This window comes from Podarcis filfolensis (genome assembly GCF_964270895.1).
Source record: "Podarcis filfolensis genome assembly, chromosome: Z".
NCBI lineage: Eukaryota > Metazoa > Chordata > Lepidosauria > Squamata > Lacertidae > Podarcis > Podarcis filfolensis.
The window spans coordinates 10,476,044-10,485,406 of NC_139617.1; positions in this window are offsets into that span (position 1 = coordinate 10,476,044).

Here is a 9,363-nt window from a genome sequence, read left to right on the forward strand (position 1 = left end):
TAACCTGAAGTACCACTGTACTGTATTTTAAGAACTCTATTTTTCAGGCAACAGTATTTTCCCCCAAACACTTAGGAAAGCAGGAATGATTTTAAATCTCCCCTGAAAATTAAGAAGTTTTCACCCAATTAAATAATGTATTCATACCAAGTTTGAACTGCACTTGAACTTTTTCTCCAACATAGCACATTCAAGTAGGGTAGTAGGCTTTCAGTTAGAATTCCAAAGGTTATGACTAGATTTATAACTATTTTAGGGTAATAATTCGACCACCCATTTTTTGGCTTTGTACCTTTAGACTCCTTTTGAACTACTAAAAAGTTCAGAGATAGGAAATTAGACAACACAAAGAAATTTGCACATGCTATATATAGTGCTCTTTCTTAATTTCTGCAAGTTGAAAGTAGTTTCTGTAATAATGTTGCATGGAATTGCATGGTGTCTTGCCTCTATAATGGACTGGATGAGATCCAACAAACTGAAGCTCAATCCAGATAAGACTAAGGCACTGTTTCCTAGACCAGATGGGTGGGAGGTTGCTTGCTCTCGAAGGGTTTACACTTCGTCTGAAGGAGCAGGTATGTAGCTTGGGGCAGGGATGCTGGTGGTGCTGTGGTCTAAACCACTGAGCCTCTTGGGCTTGCTGATCGTGAGGATGGCAGTTCAAATCCACACAATAGGATGAGCTCCCACTGCTTTGTCCCAGCTCTTGCCAACCTAGCAGTTTGAAGACATACCTGCGCAAGTAGATAAATAGGTTCCACTGTGGTGGGAAGGTAAACAGCGTTTTTGTGCGCTCTGGTATTCGTCAGTGTTCCGTGCACTAGAAGCAGTTTAGTCATGCTAGCACAGGGGTCAGCAACCTTTTTCAGCCATGGGCTGGTCCATTGTCCCTCAGACCTTGTGGTGAGCCGAACTATATTTTCAGGGGGAAGTATTAAAAAATTCCTATGCCCCACAAATAACCCAGATGCATTTTAAATAAAAGGACACATTCTACGCATGTAAAAATACTGATTCCCGGACCGTCCACAGCCGGATTGAGAAGACGATTGGGCCGCATCCGGCCCACGGGCCTTAGGTTACCTACCCCTGTGCTAGCAGCATGACCCGGAAAAGCTGTCAGTGGACAAACACCGGCTCCCTCGGCCTGAAAGCAGAGATGAGCCCATCCAGGGGTCCTTTACCTATGTAGCTTGGGGGTTCTCCTGGATCCTTTACTGTCACTTGAGGCTCAGGTGGCCTCAGTGGCTTGGAGTGCCTTCCAGGTTGCTCAACGGAGCATATTACGCTGATCCTGGTTTGGCTGCAATGGCTACCAATTAATAATAATAATAATAATAAATTTTATTTATATCCCGCCCTCCCCAGCCGAAGCCGGGCTCAGGGCGGCTAACAATAAGAAAACAGTACAACAGTACAACACAACACAACATTCTAAAATCATTCCTTATAAAATTAATTCAAATTAAACCACTGGCAACCATTGGGCCAGAGCTCCGCGAAGATTGCCGAAGGAGGGAGTCAGGCTGTGCCCTGGCCAAAGGCCTGGTGGAATAGCTCTGTCTTGCAGGCCCTGCGGAAAGATGTCAAGTCCCACAGGGCCCTAGTCTCTTGTGACAGAGTGTTCCACCAGATCAGAGCCACAGCCGAAAAAGCCCTGGCTCTAGTTGAGGCCAGCCTAACCTCTCTGTGACCTGGGACCTTCAAGATGTTTTTATTTGAAGACCGTAAGTTTCTCTGTGAGACATACCAGGAGAGGCGGTCTCGTAGGTACGAGGGTCCTAGGCTGTATAGGGCTTTAAAGGTTAAAACCAGCACCTTAAACCTGATCCTGTACTCCACCGGGAGCCAGTGCAGCTGGTATAGCACTGGGTGAATGTGATCCCGCGACGAGGACCCCATAAGGAGTCTTGCTGCAGCATTCTGCACCCACTGGAGCTTCTGGGTCAGTCTCAAGGGCAGCCCCACGTAGAGCGAGTTACAATAATCTAGTCTGGAGGTGACCGTCGCGTGGATCACAGTGGCTAGGTCAGGGTGAGAGAGGTAAGGTAATTAATTTCTAGGCCCAATAAAAAGTGCTGTTTTTGGCCTATAAAGCCTTAAACGGCTCAGAACCACAATGTCCCTCAAGGACTGCCTCTTTCCATATGAACCTAGCCGGACCCTGAGATCATCATCTGAGGCCCTTCTTCATGTGCCTCCTCGAGAAGTCTGGAGGGTGGTAACTTCAGGCGCCAGGCAAAGACATTCCTCTTTAATCAGGCCTTTGGCTGAATGACTTGCAATGCCCTTTTTAAATGTGCTTGGGAGGGGGTTTTATTGAGTTTTTATTCTTATGCATTTTTATTTATATTTATATTGTGGTTTTATGTTGTAACCACCCTGAGACCTGTCAAAATAATAATAATAATAATAACTGCTCTGTTATCCTTGCATCTCCCAGTAACTTCACACCTTCCAACTAAGGAAGTTCTATAAATCTCTAGGGACTTCAATCCACCTTTTTTTAACTGTCTGAAACTAGGTTTTACATAACCAATCTCTATGCCACTGGGACAGGGATTCTTTCATATTTATGTAAGCAGTGGCAAACTGAAGAGCTCAAAATCCCCACGGTACCAGCTAGTAGCTAGAATGTTGCTGCTGGAGAATTAAAAAAAAAAAAAAGACACTTGCAATACATTTTCCAAGCAAAGTTGTGTCAAGCCATGTTGTGTGCAATGTTCACAATTAGGTTCTTCAACCACAAAGCCAAGGCTTAGTTCAGAACGTTCCTCCTATCAAGTCAGCACATTGGTTTGCCTCGCACAGTAACATCCATGCTGAGTGCACCAGGTCTCCAAGGTTTCAGGTGGGGAATTTCTCAGCCCTACTTGCAGATGCCCAGGGTTGAACCTGCCGCTTTCTGAATGCAGAGCAAGCGTTCTGCCCCTTAGCTACAACCCTTCCCTCTGCTTCTAGAGCAGGTGACGAAGAATGTTTCTGAGTATGTACAGTGGGCTTTCCAATTGCCACATGATAGCCACAGCAAGCCTATACACTGGGGTTCAGGAAGAAGACACAGTGTTATGGCATAGGCCACTTCCAGAGTGGATAAGGTAGAGGAGGGATGGATTAAAACTTGTTCACCACTGCAATTCAGGCTCTTCCCAAACTTTGCCTGGTCACTTGTGTGGCCAAAGGGCACTTACATCAAAAGGATTTGGGATTCCTGGCACCTTTTCCAGATTCCAAGTTTAGTTTAGTTTAGCTAGTCCCGGGGTGAGCTCCCGTTCTTTGGTCCCAGCTCCTGCCCACCTAGCAGTTTGAAAGCACGTTAAGTGCAAGTAGATAAATAGGTATTGCTGTGGTGGGAAGGTAAACAGCATTTCTGTGCGCTGCTCTGGCTCGCCAGAAGCAGCTTAGTCATGCTGGCCACATGACCCGGAAGCTGTCTGCAGACAAACGTTGGCTCCCTCGGCCAGTAAAGCGAGATGAGCACTGCAACCCCAGAGTCGTCTGCGACTGGACTTAATGGTCAGAGGTCCCTTTACCTTTTTAACCTTTGGAGAGCTGCGGGTTTGCCACCCATGGTTTAGGCAAATAGGATCAGGTAAACCGCTGTGCAGAATGGAACACACTCACCTCTGGCATATCTCCTCTCCTTGTCTTTGTATTGGTGCAAGTCTGAAATTCAAAAGCCTGGATCTTATGTCCAAAATCCATTAAGTAAGGCAGCAGCAATACTAAGACTGCAATCTCCTCTGTGCACTTAATGCGGAAGTGTAAGGCCCATTTAATTCAATGGGACTTCTGTGCAGATATTCTGTATATATATATTTGCTGCTACGCTGCATTCTTAAGTGCACTTAAGTAAGAGTAAGCCCCATGGAAAACAGCACAACTTGCTTCTGAGTAGACATGCATCAGAGTGCGACGGGGTGAGCTCCCGTTGCTCGGTCCCTGCTCCTGCCAACCTAGCAGTTCGAAAGCACGTCAAAGTACAAGTAGATAAATAGGCACCGCTCTGGCGGGAAGGTAAACGGCATTTCCGTGTGCTGCTCTGGTTCACCAGAAGTGGCTTAGTCATGCTGGCCACATGACCCAGAAGCTGTACGCCGGCTCCCTTGGCCAATAAAGCGAGATGAGTGCCGCAATCCTGGGGTCGGTCACGACTGGACCTAATGGTCAGGGGTCCCTTTACCTTTTACACTAGCTTCTTACATCAACAAATGATTAGCATGAAAAAAACCCTGTTAACATGCTGTGAACTGCCCCGAGATCAGTGGGTGAAGGGTGGTATACAAATTTAATAAAGAAATAAAAACCAAGACTTTCAATTACGTACTGAAAAGGCACAGAGGTCACAGGAACATTTTAACCCAGACACTTCTTTTTGGAAATTCAACACTGACGGTTTTGAAACATGGTAATTGCAACAGAGAACCAAACCTTCCTATTGCCTCAGGCCCAGCCTGTTTTTGTGAGCAAATCAGGCAGCTGAGCCCAAGGCCCATTCTTGATGGGGCAAAGGCCAAGCATTAAATTATACTAGCACTAGCCTGTCGTGGAACAGCCATCTTCCCTCCTTTCTATAAGCCCTTCTGCTACTGAAAAGTCTGGCCTATGAATCAATTCTCAGTTCCTGGGATGAACGCAAAGCTAGAACGTAGCAATCGAATTTTATGTGGCTGGTTTAGCACCTCCAGATGATATGGGTGCAAACAAGAGGAGCAAAAACCTGCAGTAGATGACAGTAAACTTAATATTCTTTCTCCCTCCTTGTAAAGGTTTCTCACTTTTCTTGCCATTTCTCAACTGCCTGGCCATTAGAACCACCTTAATTTCAAAACAATACACTATGTTGGTTGTTGCTTGCCAATAATTATCAGGAACTAGCATTTAAACAAATTTACATAAATATTTTTATTTTTCTTAAGACAGATTTCCCCCAAGCAGTACAAGCTTGAATCAGAACACGTATCCACAATTGCTTTAAAAAGACATTTGACAAAGAATCCTAGAAAACATCTGCAAGGTTACTTTGCACATGTCTTATCTTTTGGCAACCTAACCAGTGTTTTCTCTCTATATATATATAAAAATTCTGGCAGCACATAAAAAGCAGGGAAATAGTTCAGCACAGTTTTGTGTAGAAACTGACACTCCCGAGTGATTAAATAAGGGAGCTGCTAGCTAAAGTTATCTTCTGCAGTGCTATATGAAGAAGTAATTGCTTTTTATCTCTGGAGGTTTGGGGAGCATCCCTGGAGGGAAATTGGCTGGGATTATCAGTGGGGTGAGGCTGCGGGTGGCGCTGTGGGTTAAACCACAGAGCCTAGGACTTGCCGATCAGAAAGTTAGTGGTTCGAATCCATACGACAGGGTGAGATCCCATTGCTCGGTCCCTGCTCCTGCCAACCTAGCAGTTCGAAAGCACATCAAAGTGCAAGTAGATAAATAGGTACCGCTCTGTCGGGAAGGTAAATGGCTTTTCCATGCGCTGCTCTGGTTCGCCAGTCATGCTGGCCACATGACCTGTACGCCGGCTCCCTCGGCCCATAAAGCGAAATGAGCGCTGCAACCCCAGAGTCGTCCGCGACTGGACCTAAAGGTCAGGGGTCCCTTTACCAGTGGGGTGATTTTACTTGTCCTCCCCACAGAAGTGAATGACCAAACCAAGGAGCGTCTGCATTCACCGAAACGTGGAATACTCCCCTGAACCATTCAATCTTTTCTTTCTATGTGGAGGAGCACACAAACCCAAGCCCAGCTCCTAAATTCAATCCATGGGTGACATCTCAGATGCCCCATGGCTTCATTTAGTGTTAAGGGCCATGAAAAAGCCATATAGTGGTACCTTGGGTTAAGTACTTAATTCGTTCTGGAGGTCCGTTCTTAACCTGAAACTGTTCTTAACCTGAAGCACCACTTTAGCTAATGGGGCCTCCTGCTGCTGCCGCGCCGCCGGAGCACGAATTTTGTTCTCATCCTGAAGCAACGTTCTTAACCTGAAGCACTATTTCTGGGTTAGTGGAGTCTGTAACCTGAAGCGTATGTAACCTGAAGCGCATGTAACCTGAGGTACCACTGTATTGGCATTTCATTTTAAGATGCAAGAGCTACATCTTTGTTCGAATCGGAGCATTAGCAAAAGCTGTGTGGAGCATAGAAGCACACAGCATTCTCTTAGGAGGCTCTTATAAAACGCAACTTCAATTGTGGCGTACTTCCATGGAGATTTGACGTTCAGCAATCGACAGGTAGACCTAGCCAGGTCCCCAAAATTTCTAATTAGTGAAACTAGAAGATACTTGACTTCCCAAATGCCATACATAGCTAACCTCGAAATACCAAAACAGCGAAGGGCTTTCACCTTGGCCCGTTGTCAGGCCCTCCCTTCGGCAGTCCAGGAAGGCCGTTATAGCTAAGATACCTTACAAGGGGAAAAAATGCCCATGGGCTCTGAGCATCAGGAAACAATGGAGCATGCCCTTCTTTATTGCCAGTATTATATAGACATTCGAGCCAGGTTTATCCAGCCCATCCTATATAAATTCCCAGGGCATTCAGAACAACACAAAATTTCCCTATTACTACAGGACGAAAGCCCAGAAGTCATATATTCAGGTGCCAGATTCTGCGCTGTCATGATAGATACTCGTCGAAGGATGGTCTATGCTACAAATCAGTCCTAAAATGAAGGCCCATATTGTTAGATCTGTATCACTGAAGCACCACCCCATAAAGCTGTTTTAACTGGTCTTTTTAATTCTTAATAGTTTTTGGGGCCTGCACTCACCGCCACAGCTCGAGGGCCTCCATCAAGGCCTCCGGGACCCTGCTGCTGCTGCTGCCTGCGTGAGTGCAGGGTAGACCGCTCCCTCTCTTGCCAATGCCATCGGGCCTAGGGGGCAGGGCCTGCACTCACCGCCACAGTTTAGAGGCCTGAGCAGCTACCTGCAGCAAGGGACAAAAATGGTTTTAAATGTTTTAAGCGCTTTTAATTTGCAGCACCTTAAATGGCGGTTGTTGTTTTTTTATAATATTATTTTATTTTATTATTTTAATTTTTCTTGGGGTGGGATAAGCATTTTGTCAGGGTGGGGAGTAGTTTGATTTGAGCACTATTGTTTCTTGCTTTGTTTTTATTTTTATTATTCTGTTAAGTTATTATATAGTTTGTATTTTGCTTTTTAAGGGGAAGGGTCAGGGCTGCTGGGAATGGGCCTCAGCCAATAGAATGGCTGGGGCAGGTTCCACAGGGGGGGATGTATTGGGACACCCGATCTCAGTGATCACGGGCAGCAGGAGGAGTTATGCTAAGACCAGACCATGTCATTACAGAGGAGGCAGGTTTAGTCGTTGTTTGAGGACTATCCCTGCCTCCGGGTCTGGTCCTGACCGGAAGGATACTGAAATCAGCAAGGGAAACCCACATCACCTGAAAGTGTTGCTGTGCAATGCCAGGTCAATGATGAATAAAACCACTGCCATCCACGACCTGATTGTGGATGGAGGATTTGACCTGGCATGTGTGACAGAGACCTGGTTGGATGAAGCAGATTGTCTGTCCTTGCCGATGCTTGTCCACCAGGTTTCTCTTACGCACAGCAACCCAGGCCTTGTGGGCGGGGAGGGGGGGTTGCAGTGATTTTTAGGAAGTCATTAGTTTGCACCAGGCATCCTATTGGGAAAACCCAGTTCTCTGAGTGCATGCTCTGGAAGTTGGGCAATAGGGGCAGTACAGGATTCCTATTGGTGTACCGACCTCCCCGCTGCACCAAGGATTCCCTGCCCGAGCTGCTTCAGGTCATGGCGGATATGCTCCTGGAGACACTTAGCTTGGTTGTCCTGGGGAATTTTAACATCCATGCCGACACGACCTTACAAGGGGCCGCTCGGGACTTCGTGGAAAGCATGGCCTCCATGGGGCTGTCTCTGAATAAGTTTGGCCCAACTCATAGCCGCGGACATGCCTTAGACTTGGTGTTTACCTCTACGGATGTTGGTGATCTGACACTAAGTAAAAGTGAAACAAAAGAAGTGCCATGGTCAGATCACTTCCTGGTGCAACTGGACTTCTCCGCGACCCTTCCCCTCTGCAGGGAAGTGGGACCGATTCGGATGGTCCACCCCCGCCACTTAATGGATCCAAATGGTTTCCAGAGAGTGGTAGAGGATGTTTTATCCCAAGTTGATGGCCTTTCAGCTGATTCCCTGGTGGCACGCTGGAATGCGGAGTTAACCAGGCCTATTGACTGTCTGGCTCCGAAGCACCCTCTCCGATTGCATGGAGCCCGGACAGCCCCGTGGTTTCCCCCGGAGCTGAGGGCGATGAAACAATCATTGAGACGGCTAGAGCGCCCGTGGCGGAAAACTCATTCTGAATCAGACTGGACACGGGCTAGAGCTCAACGCTGAGCCTACCAAGTGGCAATGGCAACAGTGAAGAGGGCCTTCTTCGCCGCCTCCATTGCATCTGCAGAAAACAGCAGCAGGAGACTTTTTCAGGTGGTTCGCAATGTATCGGAACCACCTGTACCACCGGGGCCTGGTAGGGACCCCAAGATATCCTGCAATGCTTTTGCAAAGTTTTTTGCAGATAAAGTCGCTCAGATTCAGAAGGAGGTAGACTCCACCGTGGGAGCAGGGACAGGGCGGGAGAGTGCTAGAGTTCTGTCTGGTCCTGTTAAAGGTAAAGGTAAAGGAACCCCTGCCCGTACGGGCCAGTCGTGTCCAACTCTAGGGTTGCGCGCCCATCTCGCTTAAGAGGCCGGGGGCCAGCACTGTCCGGAGACACTTCCGGGTCACGTGGCCAGCGTGATGAAGCTGCTCTGGCGAGCCAGGACCAGCGCAGCACACGGAAACGCCGTTTACCTTCCCGCTATAAAGCGGTACCTATTTATCTACTTGCACTTTGACGTGCTTTCTAACTGCTAGGTGGGCAGGAGCTGGGACTGAACGACGGGAGCTCACCCCGCTGCGGGGATTCGAACCGCCGACCTTGCGATCAGCAAGTCCTAGGCACTGAGGTTTTACCCACAGCGCCACCTGCGTCCCATATGTCTGGTCCTGTTACATGGGATCAGTTCCTATCTGTTACCTCCGAGGATGTGGACAGGTTGCTTGGACAAGTGAAACTGACCACCTGTCTACTTGATCCTTGCCCATCCTGGCTGATAAAAGCGAGCCAGGAAGGGCTGGGCGATGGGCTCTGCGGGGTGGTGAATGCTTCCCTCTGTGAGGGAGCCTTCCCAGACCCGCTGAAAGAGGCGGTCATTAAACCGCTTCTTAAAAAAACATCTTTAGACCCGGCCAATTTGGCCAACTATCACCCAGTCTCAAATCTACCATTCTTGGGCAAGGTGATTGAGCGGG